General features: G+C 47.7%; 1 protein-coding gene across 1 annotated transcript in view; it reads left to right on the top strand.

The window, feature by feature from the left end:
- The first annotated feature begins 13,251 nt into the window (after positions 1-13,251).
- The window catches only part of GHR (growth hormone receptor), a 531,792-nt gene continuing 525,340 nt past the window's right edge, over positions 13,252-19,703 (top strand). Inside the window, 1 exon segment of the mRNA XM_029578049.1 lies at positions 13,252-13,574. The gene's annotated coding sequence lies outside the window, so the exon portion shown is untranslated.

Raw genomic sequence — 19,703 nt, 5'->3', positions numbered from 1 at the left:
GGGGATATGATAGACATCTATAAAATTATAAGTGGAATAGAATGGAAAAATGTAAATTGTTTATTTACTCTTTCAAAAAATACAGACTAGGGGACACTCCACGAAGTTAGTAAGTAGCATATTCAAAAGAAATCTGAGAAAATTCTTTTTCACTCAATGTACAATTTAACTGTGGAATTCATTGCCAGAGGATGTGGTTAAGACAGTTGATGCAGATGGGTTTAAAAAAGATTTGGATAAGCATAAGCCTGGGAGGTGCAGTCCACCCTGCCACCATTAACATGGTCTAAAGAAATATATATCCCAAAAATAGCAGGAAATACTTGTATGAAAACAAAAAATAAAAAATATATTCCGCTACACAATAAGAGACCATTACCATGGTGGCAGGGTGAGCTTACTTCCCCCATCCCTTGTACATGTGCTAGGCACATTGGTGTGGTAGGCATGGAGCTGCAGAAACAGCAGCGGAAAAATTAAAGTTTGAATTGGGTCGGTTGCCCTGACTGATGGTTACTGGAAGGAGGGAAAAGGGGGGGGGGGGGGGGGGGGGGGGGATGGGGTAAATTTGAGCATGCTTTGAGGGCAGCCATTGCTCACCTCAGCTGCATGCTGGAGGTATCCTGGGTGATGGTTTTTCTTCCTTCGGTTAGCCTTGGTAGGCTGTTGTGGTTTTGACATGGTGCGGTCCCATGAGGGTGGGTGCGACACAGAGGTGATGCAGTTGTCTTTAGGATCTGCAGGGGGTGCATGGCGGGAGTCTGACGAGGCTGGTAATTCAGATGGTAGAATGGCAGCAGAGGAGTGCGAAGCTGCTGTTTGTCTATCATCAGTGGAAGGGTTGTGCAGTGAGTCTGTAGGGGCTCAGCTAGTTAATGGTGGTGACGTGAGGACCGGCAGTAGCAGGGATGAGCATTGAATACATGGGAGTGTTGCCGAGTGCAGGAAGAGGTGCAGGAAGGAGATTGCTGGAGGTGGGTTTGTTTGGAGGAAGTTGGCAGTTTGATCGGAGTGTTGGGTGGTAGGCAGGGGCGGGTTGAGGGATGCCTCCCATCATGCCAGATCAAGGTACATGGGCCAGGAATTATGATGAGGGCCAATAGGAATGAGGGTTTGAAAGCCATTTTAGTATGACTCCTAGTGCGAGTGGGAGGTCGGGTACGCAGGCGAGGAAAGATTGCGGTGTGTGTTTTGGCATTCACAACTTAGGAAGAAAAGAGCGGCGTGAAAGGGCATGAGAAAAGGAAGCAAAGGAAAGGGCAAGGTGATGAAAGCGGTGCACCTGGCGGGACAGATGATATGGTAGCTGTGCTGGGGCTAAGGAGTTTTTTCAACTGCAAGGTCCCTCCTGCTGGAAGGGCGAGTTACAGAAGCACAAGCGCCTGATGCTGCGAGCAGTAGAGAGGGAGTTCCAAGTGCAGTGTTTGCAGGAGTATGGGGCACGACTGGCTCGGAGCAGGAATACAACAGTGTTCCAGATTGGAGCAGCGGGTGGGGGCATTTCCCAGGCAGTTCAGGCTTTCCTTTTGTGGGTGAAGGTCCCTTGATGCCTGTGGGTCCTGGCTGGGATAGCAGGGGTATAATGGAGTGGGGTGGCCAAGGGTTGTGTTATGCTCACCGACCATGGGAACCCACAGTCAGCCTCACAGACCACAGGCCTCCTGGTAATGGTGGAGAGCCACTGCCACCCCTCTTCACTGCCCTGAGCTGCTGGCTGTTGCGGCTGTGTCCGGGGCCCTGTGCCGCCAGCTCCTCACCACGGTCTCTCCCTCCTTCGTGGATGAACGCGCTGCTGCTGCCATGCTGCCGACTCTCCTGCACCCTGCCTTCCTCCTAGGTGTGCGCTGTTGGTGTTTGAGATAGTTGTGGGTGGATCCTTGGGCCGGTGGCAGATGACCACGCCCCCGGGGGCAGATCCTGAGCGGGACCACCGGTCAGGCTCAGAGTATGAAGACAGACACACACTAGTTATTTTATTAAACAGTATATTGAACCACCAGAGGTGGCAGTAGTGAGCTGAAAGTGCCCGGCAGGGCTGTAGTCCCTCAGGTACTGGAACAGCGATCCTGGATAACTGATCTGTAGAGAAACTGAATATAGTGAGTAGGCAGAGTATGCAGAGTTCAGGAACAGAACCTTGATGGTAATACTCACACAATAGTCTCTAGAAGTAGTCCAGGTGTTGGAATGAGTTAGGCCCTCGAGGAGCGAGTACCTGGTTCCAGGGAAAGCTCTGAGAGAGAGATAGTAACTAGCTGGTGTAGTAGGCAGCGATGACTTCCAGGCAGAATAAGTATTCAGCAACCAGTCCAGGAACATGGGCCCTCGAGGAGCGAGTACCGGTTCCTGACTGTGACCTGAAAAACAAAGAGAGAGCGAGACCCCCGAGGAGCGGGTACCCCTGGTAAGTCCGAGGAGGCAGAGTAGCTAGCTAGGAGAGTGCGAAACTGGTCCCTTCCTAACTCAATAGTTAGCGATTTCTGAGACCTTATATTTCTGGTACGGATGATGTCATCTCGGGGACGCCCCTGAGATTCACGCCACTGCTGGTACATCAGTTGGGGCCATGTCATGCGCGCACCCTTAGGCTCTTGTGAATCATGGCAGATTGCAGTGTTGCCACTCCGGGGATGCCAGAGGGAGTCGGCAAAATGACACCGCGGCAGCCAACCTTCCACTTGAGCAAGAGGGAGTCACCGAGGAGGTAAGGAGGGCGGAGTGGAGACGTCGGGCAGCAACGGTTGTAACAGTACCCCCCTTCAAAGGGCGATTTCCTCTTCGGGTACCAGGCTTAGGTTTTGAAGGATGCACGAGGTGGAACTGTTGAAGCATCTCTTTGTCCAGAATATTGGTCTAAGGCTCCCAAGAGTTTACTTCGGGGCCGAACCCTTTCCCCTTTAGAAGGTATTCAAAAGTATTGCCTCTTTTATGAACATTCAGAATTTCTTTGACTTTGAGTTCTAAGTTCTCTTCTGCATTGATAATAGGTGAGTCTTGAGATACTGAAGAAACTTCACTGGGTATTGAATCGTCTTCCTTTCCCACCAAGCAAAAGCCTGCACCGGCTGGCGACATTGATGGTCGGATAAAACCCTTCTGGAGATTTTCTTCAATGTTTTCCGACGTTCCTTTATTCTCAAAAGCTGAGAAAAAATACACGTCCTTTCAGAGGCTCAGCAATAGACTTCAGTCTTACGGCACTGTCATAGGGCTCCTGTGGAGGAAGAACATCAGCTGTTTCTTTGGTGAATATATCCCTGAATGGGGTGTACTGGAGCGGCAGTCCCGATACTGCTGGAGTCGCAGGCATGCCTATAATAGGCGAGGTCTCAAGGCATTTCCCATGACATTCTGGGCCCCAACGGGAGAGATTCAAGGACGCCCAGTCAAATTGGGGTTGGTGTATTTGCAACCAAGGTAACCCCAGGACGATAGGGTACACAGCCTTTTTCAGTACAAAGAAGGAGAGCGATTCTGAATGAAGAGCTCCAGTGCGGAGAGTAACTGGTTCAGTCTTGCAAGTCACATCTCCTGGTAAGGGCTCTCCATGAATGGAGGATAACAGTAGTGGATCTTTCAACTTTATGAGGGGAATCCTCAAATATTCCACTAGTTGTCTGAGAATGAAGTTACCTCCCGCCCCTGAGTCCACCAGGGCAGGAGTCTGAACCATGACTGGTCCGTAGGTCAAGGAGACTGGGAGAGAGAGCGTCAGGGAGGGTGCAGTAAGGCCTAAAAACAGTCCTCCTGCAGGACTTTGGTCCATTCGTTCTTTCGGACGAATGGAGCATGTGGCGACATCATGGCCAGGCTGACCACAGTACATGCAAAGGCTGTGCTTCTTCCGAAATCTTCTCTCTTTAGAAGTCAAACGTCCATGACCAAGTTGCATCGGTTCCTCTTTATCAATAGCAGGAATTACTGGAACCATCCGAGGTGCATCAATAGCACTGGCCTGTTTCAACCCGAGTAACACCTTAGGCCAGAGTTCCTTCACCTTGTCCCGGAGCCGGTGATCAATCCGAGTGGCCAAGGCTATTAATTCATCCAGCGAGTCAGGTGTTTGACGAGCAGCCAGCTCGTCCTTTAAATGGTTATCCAGGCCTCTGCAAAAGAGAGTCTTGAGACATTTGGGGTCCCAGCGGAGTTCTGCCGCCAGAGTTTTGAATTCTATGGCAAATTCAGCCAACGATCTGTTGCCTTGCTTCAATTCCACCAAAGTAGAACCGGCTACAGCAGTTCGAGCAGGGTCATTGAAGATGGATTTAAACAAGTCCATAAATCCTTCTATGTCCTGCAAAATAGGGTCCTTGCATTCCCACAAGGTAGATGCCCAAGACAAGGCCCCACCATCCAGGTATGAAAGGATGTAGGTAGTCTTGGAGAGAGCCATAGGAAATAAAGATGGCTGTAAGGCAAAATGCATGCAGCACTGGTTTAAAAATCCCCGGGTCTTCTGGATTTCTCCTGAGAAGTGGATAGGAGCCGCCAGTGGTACAGCAGTTTTTAAAGTTACCTGACCTTCTTGGTTGGAAGCTGTGCCTTGAACCTTCTGTGTGTGTAGCTGATGAAACGCTGAAGTAAGTTTCTCCACAATGCGCTGGGCCAGGCCTGGTATGGCCTGCAAGGCATTAAGTTGTGCCAGATCCATGGAGTTAGCAATCTGTTGGTGTTTGAGGTAGTTGTGGGTGGATCCTTGGGCCGGTGGCAGATGACCATGCCCCCGGGGGAAGATCCCGAGAGGGACCACTGGTCAGGCTCAGAGTATGGAGACAGACAAACACTAGTTCTTTTATTATATTGAACCACCAGAGATGGCAGTAGTGAGCTGGAAGTGCCCGGCAGGGCTGTAGTCCCTCAGGTACTGGAACAGCGATCCTGGATAACTGAGCTGTAGAGAAACTGAATATAGTGAGTAGGCAGGGTATGCAGAGTTCAGGAACAGAACCTTGATGGTAACACTCAATAGTCTCTACCATCTCTCATCTCGGCCCAGGGCCCACATACCTACAAATCCTAATAGTTTCCTAACATGCAGGAGGCTGCAATATCGAATTGCAATATTGAGTTGTATTATGATGCAGCTGGGGCTTCAGGTTTCAGAGTATATTTTCAGGGACGGTGGTGCGCGGAGTCTTGTCCGGCCAGTTGGTTTGAGTCAGGTATCACTTAAAACATCACTTTCTTGGAATTGTTTCCCATTTTGGTAGCTATGATTATTTGGGGGGAGGGTGTTAAGGACAAGAAAGTAGTCTTCTGATGTGATACCTTGGGGTAGTTCAAGTTATTAACAGGCAATCGGCAAAATGCAAGCATGTGTCGGCATTGTTACGGGAGCTGGTATTCTTGTGCTTAAAATGGAATGTGTGTATCACAGCCAGGCATGTGCTAGGTGCAAAAAATCTGATGGCTGAAGCCCTTTCGATTTTCAAGTGAATATACCTTCAGGAGCTTAGCACCACGGTCGAAGCAGGAGGGAGAGGCTTTCCCAGAGCATCTGTGGAGTTTTGGCCTTCTGAAGCATGGCAGTTGATAAGGATGTCTATGGCACCTGCAACGTGGGCATCGTATGTGATTGGCTGAGGTGCGGTTTTGAGGTTTTTACAGCTTGGGGGATGGCAAGGGGATCAGGTTAGTGAGGCAGGTATAGTCCATTATATTTTGTGGGCAAGGCAAAGGGGTTACTCATTGGCAACAGTTAGGTCACATATTGTAGGTTTTTCTTTCTTCCAGAAGCTTAATGGCTGGCATAACCAGCAGTCAATTTTGTAGTAAAACAAGTGGTAGGAGGTTGGGCTAGGTGTAGGGGCTGGGTTGGGGATAAAAGGCGGCCAATAAGATACTCAGAATTGGTAGCCATATCGGGGCAGTTAGGGGTGGTGTGTTAGTCAGAATTGCTTTTTCGGGTGGCATTCATATTCACTTTCTTCGATGCGATGAGAGTTGGGGAGCTGGTGGAGGATTCAAAGGACAATGTGAATGGGGCGGGGTTACTGTTCAAGAATGTTTGGGTTTATGGTGGTAGTGTGTGTTTCTATATCTCAAAACTTGGCTTTTCAAACAGGCTTTTTACATAGAGAACGGTGAAAGTATGTAAGGATAAGACGGTGTTCCTAAAAGTCTCATTTCATTTGGGGGGGTAATGAGTGGAACTCAGTCATGTAAAGATTTCATAGCAATGGTGAGGAAGGATTTTGCATGCATTATGAGACAATGCTGGATACGAAGGTGGGATGGTCTGATATTATCATTAGACTTAAATTCAGGAATGAACCTATGTGGAAGAGCGGTGTTAAGAAGGTGAACAAGCAGATTGGGAGGTGGGTGGTAAGACAGGATGGCTTTTGGGTGCGACATGAATGGGCATGGGATTTATGTGATGGATTATATAGGTATGATGGAGTTCATTTGTCAGAAAGGGAGCTGGATTTGTTCAACAATGCATTGCAAGAGACCTTCGAGAGATTAATTGGGGATTTTAATTAGACAGCATTTGTGGGGGAACAAGGGCAACTACCATTGTCCTTGTTTGTGGTGGAAAACCCAAGCCCAGTATATGGTTAATTGTTAATAATTGTGAGTTAAAGGGGGCAATTGGAGGGGGGATCTCGTGTAGTTGGGGGGGGGGGGGCTGCTACAAGAGACAGCTAACGAGCAGTGGGGATTGCTGCTCAAGCTATGGACTTACCCTCGCTGTGGATGTGGTGGGGTGAGCAGGAGTGGAGGACTGATCAGTTTGTATGCCACTGGGGCGTGGTGTTACGCTTGGGCTGTGTTCAGGGGTAGTGAACACCACCCAAAAGGGTGGCTCCAGGTGGAGAGAGACAGGGATGGCTGGAACCAGTGTCTGGGTCCCGGCTGGGTCAGGGCAGGCGGCAACCAGCAGTGTCTGGGTCCAGGCTGGGTCAGGGCAGGCGGCAAGCAGCAGTGTCTGAGTCCAGGCTGGGTCAGGGCAGGCGGCAGGTAGCAGTGTCTGAGTCCAGGCTGGGTCAGGGCAGGCGGCAGGTAGCAGTGTCTGGGTCCAGGCTGGGTCAGGGCAGCTAGTAGAAAGACAAAGAGCCCGAAGGCCACACACACGCGTAAGGCAGAGCAGAGAGCCCGAAGGCCACACACACACACACACGCACGGCAGGGCAGAGGGCCCGTAGGCCACACACGGACACAGGGCAGAGGGCCTGAAGGCCACACACGGACACATAGAGCAGAGGGCCCGTAGGCCACACACGGGCACAGGGCAGAGAGCCCGAAGGCCTCACACACACACACGGCAGGGAAGAGGACCCGTAGGTCACACACGGACACAGGGCAGAGAGCCCGAAGGCCTCACACACACACACAACAGGGCAGAGGGCCCGTAGGCCACACACACACACGCACGGCAGGGCAGAGGGCCCATAGGCCACACACGGACACAGGGCAGAGGGCCTGAAGGCCACACACGCAGAGTAAGCAAGGCAGGGCAAGGCAGAAGGTCCGAAGACCATACACAGCACAAGGTAAGCCAAAGCAAGGAAGAAGGCCCGAAGGCACACACAGCTCAAGGCAAGGTAAAGCAAGGTAGAAGGCCCGAAGGCTGCACAAGGCAAGGCAAAGCAAGACAAGGAAGAAGGCCCGAAGGCCACGCAAGGCTAGGCAAAGCAAGGTCCAAGGACCACATGCACAGCAAGCAAGGAAGGCTAGAGCAGTGAGCCCAGGCGAGCTCGATGCCGAAGCACCCGAGGGAACTGTCAGGCAGGGTTATAAGGGAAAGCCCAGAACATAGAGTGGACAAGGGAGATGGACTGGGCCTGTCAGGAGAGCCAGCTCTAGAGGGACCCCTGGTGGTGAGGCGGTTGCACAGCAGCCATAGCCGTAACACGTGGTGGCATAATGATATGGAGGTGGGAGTGGGACAAGTGTTGATTTACTGTATTGTTTGTTTATATGGGCTTGGGTTGGAGTTGGGTAATAAACTGCGGCCTTTTGTAAACCATAACGTTGTTGTGTCTCTTTTTGGGGGGGAAGGGAAGAAAGTAGGCACAAGTCTCGCATCCCTATGTTATTAGGTGACTAGATTGGATGTCTTGAAAATCTGCTGCTGCTGAGCAGCTAAACACAGCTGCCTGGTTCCACTAATTTTTGCAGGTAAGGTCTCCCTCCTCTCTCTGCCAAGCTTTATCAAATTTTGGGTGGTCCCAGGTCCGTGGTCAGGTCAGGGGGATTAACCGAGGTGGTTAGTGGTCATTTTCCATGCTAGTTGACTGCCTATTGCTGTGCACAACCTTCCTTTGGCTGGCCCCAGGAATGGAAATTGAATCCAGATCCTCTACATAGCGGTGCACATCATTGGCTGCCTGAAGGAGCTTTTCAGAGGAAGACAGTTGTGGTATACCTCCGTTCCCTTAACAAGAATGCCACCTCCTGTTAAGATGCACCTAGGTTGCCTTTTCCTATACCTCTGACAATATTTTGCAATCAAACCAAGAAGTGTGCTCTTGTATTCAGTAATATAATATTTTCATACTTTGATCAGGAATATCTATATGACACAGGTAGCTACTCCGTGTGTCAGACAGACTTGCCTCAAACACAGCATATCTGTGCTAAGCCTGTTTAATGTTTAACCGCGCTGATACAGCCTTCCCTTCTAAGCTGCAAAAGCATTGTTCTTCATCTGACAGACTACTTGGAAAAACAGATCAATGCAAACTAGTACAGACAAGGTAAATAAGAGATGGTTTTACTGGTGTCCACGTAGGCAAGGTCTACAAAGAAATTTAAAAGCAGAGATAGGTCAAATCCCTGCAGCTAATGATTCTGGCACAAAATTTCTTTCGTGGATTGTTTTTAGCTGTGGTTTTCTGAAAGCTCAATTTTTTTTTTTTACATTTCATTATATTAACCCCTATGCTCCCTTCTTCCCTTTCCCCACTCTCCCAATTCCTGTAGGGTCTCTCTCCTCTCTGCCACTATATACCTGTGTCTGTCTGATCTTACTGGACTACTTAGAAGGCAAACAAGAAATGCATAAAATACTGAGGAAAACTTCTTTAATATCGGATAGTGGAAAGTCACCTGTCAGCTAAATTTGTTTATTCATTTTACTTGTTGGTTGCCTGTTTCAACCGCAACATTGCTCTCCGCTTTGGCAGCGGTGGGGGGGGGGGGGGGGGGGGGGGGGAGGTGTGCATTCAGAAGACAACCAACACGAGGCCTGACTTTTACGATCTGGGGTTTTGATACGCAGATATAAGGGGAAAAGCACAGGACTTTTTCTACGGCCAAGTCAATAAGCATTACAGGTCAGGCAGCACTGTCTGAATTTTCAAGAAGGTTCATCACCCAGTAAAAGAGAAACATGGAGGTAACCTACACAGACTACCATAAGAAGCTTGCTGAGCAGACTGGATGAACCTTGTGGTCCTTTTCCGCCATCATTACTATGTTACACACACACATACACACACTTACTGTAGTACACATTACATTTCTCTGCATTTGTAAATGAAAGATTACTACTTACCTGATCATTTCCTTTTCTTTAGGACGGTCAGATGAATCCAGAACAATTGGGTTATGCACCCTCTATCAGCAGATGGAGACAGAACGTCACAGTACATATACCCCTGCAGTGACGTCACAGTACATATACCCCTGCAGTGACATCAGCCTGCCAGTATTTTCTTCAAAAGCAACTGTGCACCAACTAGCAAAAAAACTTGATTAGAAACAGATAACCATTACAATACTCAGCCAACAGGCAACTCTGAACTCAGACGAGAATGTAATAACACTAGTCTAGGGACTGGAGTATCACTTACCAGTAACCCTTGTAACACGTAGGCATACAAGAGGACCATGGTACAATCATTAGATGCCATGGAAGGGAAGCTAGATTCATCTGACTGTCCTAAAGAAAAGGAAATTATCAGACAAGTAGTAATTTCTCATTTCTTAGCTTCCAGTCACATGAATCAGAACAAGTGTAATGTACCCAGGCTACTCCCGAATAGGGCGGAAAGCTGCCCGCTGTCCAGTCAAAACCACAAGTGCAAAGGCCGCGTCCTCCTGGGCATGAGCATCCAGACAATAATACCTGGAAAAGGTGTGTGAGGAGGACCACGTTGCAGCTCGGCAAATGTTGACGGGAGACAACAATCTAACTTCTGCCCATGACACTGCCTGAGCCCTAATGGAATGAGCCCTACCTGATTAGGTAACGGCTTCCCAGCATCCACATATTCAGCTGTGACTACCTCCTTAATCCAGCGAGCTATTGTAGCCCGCAAGGCTGGCTCTCCCTGTCTAGTACCGCCGTGAAGGAGAAACAGGTGATCCGACTTCCGCAAAGGCTCAGTAACCTCCAGATACCTGACAATATGTCTCCTGACATCCAAGGGTTGCAAAAGATGATACTCCTCTACATCTCTCTCTCTGTCCAGAGACAGCAGGGAGATGGACTGATTCAAGAGAAACTCAATGACCACCTTCGGTATAAAGGAAGGAACAGTACGCAGCTGTACTGCCCCTGGAGTCACCCAGAGAAATGGTTCCTGGTAAGACAAGGCCTGCAGTTCAGAAACCCTATGCACAGAATAATCTACCACAAGGAACATTGTTTTCAAGGTCAGCAACCACAAGGGCAGAGTAAGTAGTGGTCTAAACGTAGAGCCTGCCAAAAAATCCAAAACCAAATTAAGACTCCATAGGTGTTACGGGACCGGGCCGTGCCCCGGCTCCGCCTCCTCCTACCCACTGCGAGGGAGACGCCGCCGATTCCCCATTGCTGGCCCCGCCCCCTAGGCACGCGCGCATGCAGGGGCTCCAGATTTAAAGGGGCCAGCGGGGGAAACTCCAGGACCGCCCTTAGGATGACGTCAGACGCTGAGGGGCAGATCCTCGCCTTGCAACGAGGTTGCTGAGGAGCAGATCCTCGCCTTGCAACGAGGTTCCTCAGGTTTCCTGACTGCTAGTTGCTGCAAATACTTTGGATTACTTCTGTCTCCGACCCGGCTTGCTTCCTGACTTGTCTTCTGCTTCCGCCCCTTGGTTTTGGTATCGACATCTGACTCTGGCTTCCGACCCGGCTCCATCCCACAACTTCGTCTTCAGCTTCTGTTCCTGGCTTGGTATTGACTTCTGACCTCTGGCTTCCGACCCGGCTCTGTCCACGACTCCGTGTTCTGCTTCATCCCTGGCTTTGGTTTGGATCTGGCTTCTGACCCATCTTCATTCCTGGACTCTGACCTTGGCTTCTTCCTCACCTCAGGTATCCGGTACTTGCTGGCCCAGAGGATTCTCCTAAGTCCCAGCGGCTTGGGCTCTCACGGGCTCCTCCCGGGGGAGCCGCGGGCTTCCGAGGGTGAAGACTCTTCAGCTACCTGGGTCCAGCCCTCATCCATCTCTTCAGCCGCTGCCTGGGTCCTTGGTCGCATAGGACTCCACCTAAGTCCAAGAGGTCCGGGTCTCTACGGGCTCCTCCTGGGGGGACCTCGGACTTCCAGTGGTGAAGCCTCTTCTGAGTCTCTTCCGAGCTGCCTCCCAGCTGGGACACTTGCTATGGTCTTCCATAACATACCATCCACTGTCCCAACCGGCCCAAGGGTCCACCACCGTAACAATAGGGGCACTGGAAACCACAAAGGACAACAAAGATGTTTCACTCCTTTTAGAAAATGGACCACATCAGGATGAGCTGATAAGGATCCACCATTTACCTGATCCTTGAAACAGGCGAGAGCTGCTACTAATACCTTTAAGGAATTGAGAGCCAAGCCTTTATTCAAGCCATCCTGCAAAATTCCAAAATGAGCGGAATCCTGACCAAGGAAGGAAGAGTAACTTAATCCTCACACCAGGCCTCAAACACTCTCTAAACCCGCACATAGGCCAAGGAAGTAGAGAACTTTCTAGCTCTTAGCAAAGTGGAAATCACTGCTGCAGCGTGTCCACGTTTCAGCAAGCAAACCCTTTCAAGGGCCATACTGTAAGACAAAATTGATTTTCGTGAAGAAGAGGACCCTGTTGCAACAGCGTCCTATGTGCTGGAAGTCTAAGAGGTAAATCCACCAGGAGCCTCCATAGATCTGCATACCACGGTCTCTTGGGTCAATCTGGAGCGATCAAGAGCACCATTCCTCTGTGGTGTTCAGTCCTTCGAATCAGTCTGCCCAACATGAGCCATGCAGGAAAGGCATACAGCAACTTGTCTTCCGGCATCAATCCCCAATGACTTCCTCCTGCAGCTGAAGAAACACTGAACTTTTGCATTGTGCAAAGTTGCCAATAGGTCTAGGAATGGGAGCCCCCAGCAATTCCGAATCAGCTGAAACACCTCGTCTAAAAACACCCACTTTTCTGGGTCCAGAATCTCCCTGCTGAGAAATTCTGCTCTTACTTTGTCTTTGCCTGCAACATGCTAGGCTGAGAACATCTGGAGATGCACCTCTGCCCATTCCATAAGTTGATCTATTTCTTTCCTGCGACACTTGTTGGCTCTTGGTACCTCCCTGCCAATTGATGTAAGGCACAGTCATTGCATTGTCCGACATCATTTGGACCAATCGACCCTGCAGCCTGTCGCCAAACTGTAAACATGCCAACATGGCCGCCCCGGCTTCCAGCCGATTCATGTTCCAGAGAGACTCTGCTCTCCAGCGCCCTTGCGCTGTCAGCTCCTGACAGTGAGCTCTCCAACAGAGGAGAATTGTATCCATTGTCAGTACAAGCCAGTCTGATGGGATTAGGGAAACTCCCTTCCATAGATGATCCGCTTGCAGCCACCACTGCAGTTTCTCTACTCAGTGCCATGAGAGGATTAGTACGTGTTCTTGGATTTGTTTGTTCTGTGTGGCTGTCGGCGACCTTGTGGTCTAGGAATTAAGCTATGGCCCTCGATAAGTTTCCAGACCAGCAGCTTGGCCCCCAGCTCCAGGCTGGTAAAAGTCGGTCATTTAGGGTAAATGCGAGTGCAATCTCGTTTGCCTCTCACTTTTCAATGTAGTTTGCTTACTGGAGAGGACCATGTGAACAATTTTGTATGACAGCCTACGAATGCCATAAGTACAAAGGAAATCTACATTTTAAAAGGCATCATGTAAAAAAATAAAAATAAAAATTCGACCATTTCACCATCCGCACACTCAAACCAAAATTAATCCAGCTAGTCCAGGTAAAGAACTCTCCCCCCAGTCAGCCAGTTGTGGAAACGCCATTGTCCCCTTGTTCCCTCTAGGAGGAGCCCCGGAGCACGCTGACAGGGACACACACGCACACGCACACGGGCTCCGGCTATTCCCACAGGCAGAGGGGCAGCGGCAGGCACGGCTCGCAGGAATGTGCTGAGCCTTTCCCCTTACCCCCAACGCCCGAGAGACCTGACCGGCAGGGCGCTGCTGTCCGGCGGCGACGGGATGGTCCCCTCCTAGCCCCTGCAGCGCCGGGGAGAGGGGGAGCCAGCGGGGCGTGCAGAAGCCGACAGCGGGCGAGTGGAGATGGGAGCTTGCTGATCCGCCAGCACCCGGGGGAAAGCTGTCCCGTAGCCCGAGGACCTCCATGTGCAATCCGATCAGCCCCAGCCAGACGCTTCTAATAAGGTGCGTACGAGCTGTTACAGTCGGGATAGGCTTTAGCTCGCTGCCATTGGCGTCTCAGCACACTTTTCCAGTGCAGTTCTTTAAGCAGAAATTGTTTTCTGCTGGTGAGTTGTAATCTGATATCTTTTTGGTGCCTGTATAAGAGAGAGAGCGAGAGCGAGCAAGGGGGAATCTTAGGGTGGAACAGCATTCACAGTTTCCTGTGTTTTTTTTTTTTTTTTTGCCTGCCAACTTATTTTCAGCCTGCTAATTCTCCCAAGTTTTTCAGAACACAGTCCTTGACTGCGTTTGTAACTTTTCTTGCAATTGGCCGTGCGTGCATAAAGTATAACGTGTTGTGCCAGATCTGCGAGGCAGCAGCAGCAGCACTTACAGGATATCATTATTCCAGACGAGGAAAAAATAATTGGAAATGAATAACCCTGTCTGGAAGTTTGATTGCGGGTTCTGGTAGAATTCTACGATTCCGTGAGCCCTGCGCATAGGCAAAAAATGACATCTGTAAAAGAGGTACGTGAGGGTTGCCTTAAGGTTTTTGGAGGAAGGAATCTTCTGACCGCACAGATTCTCTTATTAAAGACTGAATTTTTGGCTTTGAGAGAATGGGTAAATATATAGTTTAGGACAGTTATTCTGTCTTTGTTTGTGTGTAGTATGAAAACACTTTTAGGATATGAACAGAAAAGTGCAGGCGTGTGTGCTGGACACATGGCAACACACGTTCAACCATTTTTTTTTTCTGAACAGATTCTACGGATGCATGTTGGTATATGATAGATCAGTGTACTGGAATTATGAATTATTATTACCATTTCTTGTACAATCCACTAAACTCCTGCTCGGTCTGCAACTTTTCTGCATCTCTTGCTCTGAGGGCAGGTGCTGTTATATATATATATATGCATTGCCCATTTTTATTTATAAGCTCTTTTTATTTTATACAAAGTTACCAAGAAAGTAGGATGTAACAAAACCAATCACGGCGTTTGCTTAGAATGCCCATAAATTATCATATTCTGCACAGTGACAGGATATAGATAGACCCTTCCCTTCCCTACACTTGCATCAAGCTCACAATTCTATGTGCCTTCCCAGCAATAGATCTTCCCGCCCCTCCTCCCGTATTGCTCCAGGGACCAGGGTGGCTCCCTCCCCTCCCCTCCCCTCCCCTTTTTCTAACTCTTTGCTGCAGGCTGTCTCTCCTCATGCTCCTTTTCTCCACTTTCCCCCCGCCACCCTCTTCTTTCCACAGGTGCCTCCTGGAGGGGGAGGTGACCATGTTTCTGTTTAATAGCCTCAGGCGCTTTTCAGTGAGCCAAAGCCTCTATATTTCCTTCCTCCAGCCTCATAATACAGTTTGCTACTAGAGACGAGCTATATTTCAAGAATTAAGTAGGAACGGCTTTAAATGCTGTCGTTAAAAGGCAAGATGCTAAAAGACGTGTGAAATTGATGTCATTTTGGCATCTGGACAAAAAGGAAATCCAGCCAGAATAAAAACGTTGGAATGCCACTCTCCAGCGTATTGTGGAAGTTTTCTGCAACTTCCGCTGTCCTCTCTAGAAGAAGCCCCAGAGAACAGTGAAAAGTGGCACACGCAGACTCCAGAAGCTCCCCCACAGGCGGGGGCAGCAGGCAGAGCTTTATTGCGCGTACCTAGCCAGTCCCTGCTGCTCTCCTGAAGCATAATGGTCCCCTCCTAGTCCCTGAAGCGAGAGGGACAGGGGCGTGCAGAAGCTGACAGCTGACAGGAGGCAGAGATGGGAACTTGTTGATCTGGGAACACCCAGAGGAGGGGGCGCTTGGGGGGGGGAGGGGAAGTGAAGGAGAGAGAGAGCGTAGCTCAGGGACCTGTATATGCAATCGGATCAGCCCCAGAAAAACATTAAAAAAAACTTTCTATAAGGTGTGTATTAGCTGTTAATAGTTCTAATATCAGGGTGGACTCAAGCCAGCACACTTTTTTCACTGCAGTTCTTTAAGCATAACTTGTTTTCTGCTGGTGGATTGTAATCTGATCTTTTTCTGGTGCTTATGTATGCTAGAGAGAGAGAGGAATTTCAAGGTGGGAACTACACACATTTTTTCTGTATTATTTTTTGACCTGCTAGTTTATTTTCTGTCTACTAATTCCTCAGAGTTACAGGATATCATAATTCCAGATGATGAAAAATATGGAAATGAAGTCTGGAAGTGTGATTGCAGGTTCTGTTAGAATTCTGCTGGTCCATGAACCATGCACACAGCAAATGTGTCCGCCAAAAGCAGGCATGCAAGAGATGCATTCAAACTTTTTGGAGGCATCCCTCCATTACTTGCATTGTATAATAATGCTAAACATGCAGTTGACTAAAATTCTTGTTCCAGATTTCTTACATGCATAACATGAGCTTGCTTTTAGAATTTGAACAGCGTGGGGCTTGCTGGATTGTCTTGTACGGAATCAGTTCTTGAATCTGTTCAGTTCTTTCAGATCCCTTGTATATATTGTTAGCAAACAATTGAGGGGGATCTTTCTTTTTTGCCAGTGATTGGGGGGCTTTCAGGACTGGATAGCTTGCACTATTGGGATTTCATGACCCCTGTCCATAGCTGAGGCATGGCCATCTGCTGTATCGTTCTTGCATTCAAGGGGCTTGTTGTATATAGAAATATAATTCTGAATCCCCAGTGCACAGAGGAAGTCATCATTTTGGATGCTCTTTGTATATAGAACTCTCCTCACTTTTGAGGATGGATAAAATACACGTTTGTAATTGTAATTGCTGAGACTGCATCAAAATGGCAACTTATGTGGTCCTGCCACTGTTACAGTACTGCTGACAACCACATAAGTTTTGATTCCCTGGTTCATTGTTTGACCCTTCTTAGATTTTTAGATTCTCATATAAATCAATTTTTTCTGTACAGACTGAGGTCATTTTGCTTAAAGATCAATTCAGTTTTTAGTTCCAATTTCTAGCATATTTCTGATCCTATTTTGCTGATTTTATTATGTGTGTTAATTGTTATCCACTAAGATTTTCAGATTAATGGCCTACAAATTTTTTAAATAAATAAACTACATAAATAACCTTTCTAGCTCAGAATCCAATTTGACAGGCACCTTTGTTTTTTCACTCAGTACAGTGTGACATTTTTAAGCAGTGCCCTTTCTGCTAGTCATAATGTGATTTAGAAATGAATGCAAAGTATCTTCCATATAAAAGATGCCCCAAAAATAATTTTGACACAAACTGTATCTAGACTGCATGGTGGAGATTTGTCTTGTCCATCAACTCAGAAGAATTTCATATTATTTTTATTTCATTTCAGATATTTATTTAAAAAAAAAATAATGGCAGATGAAATGTGTATTTTTAAAGGGGCCTTGTCAGCAGGTTTGCATTGGTAGTTACAGTATTAAGTGACAATTTGCTATATTTGTGTTGCTCATATCAAATAAAACCAACTTGAGTGTCCACTTCAACTATCTCCTTAGCAAGTGGAAAGAACGGTCTTTCAACAGCAAGGAGCTCATGATGTTTTTCCCTAAGGTAAATATACAGTATATTGGGTTTTTGAATAGCACGAATTCAGTTAATTTAGCAATTATAGAAGTTAAAAAAAATGTCATTCATCCATATTTGGAAGCATTTCATATTTAGAGTTCTGAATAATAATAAAAGTGCAGTTTTAAAAGCAATGAAGGTGTATTTTGAGAGTGCAAGATTGGAATCTGAAGATAGTTGCACCATTGAATATACCCGGCTAACTTTAGGACAGACTTCTTGTCTGTTAGCTGCATAAGTTGACCGGCTAACTCCGAATATCTGCTCCTCCCCGGAACGCCTCCTGCCCATCCACAGAACATCCCCTTCTTATCTTGTGTTTAGCTGGATAAAGGCTAAATGTAGCCGGGGAAGCCATTTAGATGGATAACTATTATATTATCCGTCTAAATGGCTTTTGAATATGGACTTTCTAGTTTCACTAAGTTGCTGAATTTAGGATACTAAAATATGGGTGACTACAGGGATGCAGTTAGGGGAAGAGACAAAGTTAGGAGCATAGCACTGATTTTGAAAACTGGATGCCTAATTTAGGGGCCTAAATTTAGGGAATGAATAGCAGGTCTAAACTGAGGACCCTAACTTTTGGGCTCCTAAATATATGTGAATTTTCAGTTGAAGTTCAGATGAAAATAGGTGCCAGACTTGGATACCTAATTAGTAACCTAAATTTAGGTGCCAAGTTTTTTTGAATGTTGGACTCTTAAGTATGTTTTTTTTTAGTTTGTCACAAACTAACAGGGTCATTTATCAAATCGCATTAGGGCCCTAACGCCAGCGATAACGCTTTAACGCGTGCAATAAATAACACATCGCAAGATGCTTATGCAAATTTTTAAAAGTTAGTCAAAAGGGAGGAGTTTGTGTACAGTTTATGAAAGGGGTGTTTAACGTGTGTGATAGCGTAATACGTGCTATCGCATGATTTAATGCTGGAAATAACTACAGCTTTTTTTCTGGGCATTATGCTGTACGCTATGTGTGAAATGGGATTGTGATATTAGGCCTGCCATGGCTTCAACGACAGTTTAATTGGTCCACTTTGGAGCTGGCCTGCTGGAGGCATGGATGTACCTACTCCTGCTTGGTATCCATGAGACCATCTCTCCTGGTGACCGTTGCTTCTGCAGTTCCAGGGATTTCCATCTCAATATGCGGAATACAGATGTATTTTCCAAGAAAACCGCTGAGACCCTGCCACCCCATCACCCATATGATGACGGCATCAAGCTCATTCCTGGAGCCATGTCCCCGCGGGCCAGGTCTACCCTCTATCTCCACCCAAGACACTTGCCATGTCAACCTATATTCAAGAAAACCTTCCCCATGGATTCATTCGGCCATCCTCTTCTCTGGCAGGAGTTGGTTTCTTTTTTTGTCACAAAGAAAGACAGATCTCTCAGACTGTGTATAGATTACCATGGGCTGAATGCTGTTACCAAAAAGATAGATACCCCTGTCATTAATAACTGAGCTCTTTGATCGCCTGCCTAGTGGCAAGATATTTACAAAACTGGACTTGCGGGGCATGTACAGTCTCATCCGCATCAAGGCTGGGGATGAATGGAAGACCGCCTTAAACACGTAGTGGGCACTGTGAGTATTTGGTAATGCCCTTCAAGCTTGCAATGCTCCTGCAGTCTTCCAGAAAATGGTCAACAAGATCTTCCACATCCTGCTGTACACCTGCATGGTTGTATATATGTTACCGTCCTTCAGCACCACCAGGAGAATAACCTCTTCACCAATCTGGAGAAAAGTCTCTTCAAGCAAGAGGAATTCCCCTTCCTCAGGTATTTAGTCTCTCAAGATGGATTTCAGATGGACCCGGCCAAGGTAAAAACCATCCTAGAGTAGCCTCGCCCAGTTGGACTCCGAGCCTTGCAAAGGTTTCTAGGGTTTGCTAATTATTACCGTCAGTTTATCCCTCCTTGGCAGCCCTCCTTCTGCCCTTACCCACTAGGGCACCAACAATAAGGATTGGCCATCAGAGGCTACTGAAGTTTTTCCCACGGGCCTTGTCTATGCCACCTGGATCTCATATGGCTCTTCATTCTGGAGGTAGATGTTTCTTCCCTTTGAGTAGGGATTGTCCTCAGCCAGCACAGTATTTTTCTTCTCCAAGAAGTTCTCTTCGGCCGAGCACAACTACAGTTTTGGAGACTGTGAACTCTTGGCAGTCAAGTTGGCCCTAAAGAGGGGTCCCAACAAGAACTTTGAATATCTCATCAAGTTGAGCAGCTTAACCCTAGACAAGCTCGTGGTCCTCATTTTTTGCCATTTCGATTTTGAGTTGCGATACTGCCCCACACTTAAAAATCGAGCAGATGACCTCTCCCCTTCTTTTCATACTGAGGATGTCCAGGAAGCTCCAAGACATATCATAGATCCTACCAAGATACTCCTGGCCACAATGGTACCCATTCATTCATGGAAGATGGTAGTGCCTTCCAGATTGCGTAAAAAAGTTTTAAAATGGGCCCATGACTCCAATGTAGCAGGACATCCTGGACATGCACAAACTCTCAAACTGCTTCTATGGCAGTACTGGTGGCCCCAGTACTGGCACACCCTCTGC

Source organism: Rhinatrema bivittatum, chromosome 1 (genome assembly GCF_901001135.1).
Source record: "Rhinatrema bivittatum chromosome 1, aRhiBiv1.1, whole genome shotgun sequence".
Classification (NCBI taxonomy): Eukaryota; Metazoa; Chordata; class Amphibia; order Gymnophiona; family Rhinatrematidae; genus Rhinatrema; species Rhinatrema bivittatum.
Note: the sequence above shows the minus strand (reverse complement) of the source record. Positions and strands in the feature narration are given on the sequence as shown.